Source organism: Aplysia californica, unplaced genomic scaffold (assembly GCF_000002075.1).
Source record: "Aplysia californica isolate F4 #8 unplaced genomic scaffold, AplCal3.0 scaffold00123, whole genome shotgun sequence".
In the NCBI taxonomy this organism is placed as follows: Eukaryota; Metazoa; Mollusca; class Gastropoda; order Aplysiida; family Aplysiidae; genus Aplysia; species Aplysia californica.
The window spans coordinates 1,195,890-1,196,283 of NW_004797393.1; positions in this window are offsets into that span (position 1 = coordinate 1,195,890).

Below are 394 nucleotides of genomic sequence, written 5' to 3' on the forward strand. Positions count from 1 at the left end.
GAAGAAGAAGAAGAATATATTAATAATAATAATAATAATAATAATAATAATTGCATTCATTTATACACAGCTCATTTCCTCGTTCTAAAGTGTAGCAGCATGCTCAGTGCACTTTAGAACTATCCCAAGACTGAGGAATGGAAACACTTACCTCTAATCCACGACTAGCAGCAGCACTACAATAAGAACCAAACTTACACTTGCTTAGCCTTCAGTTTCTCCACACCAAACTAGGAAACAGGGGAGAATTTCTCACCTATATAAGCACCTATATAATCCCCTATATAGCTGTACGCTAACTGTAACACCATTCCCCTCCCCCTCCCCCTCCCCCTTTTTTCCTTCTCCCTTGGTCCCCTGAACGTTCCCCTTTACTAAAGAAGAACCCCCCCAA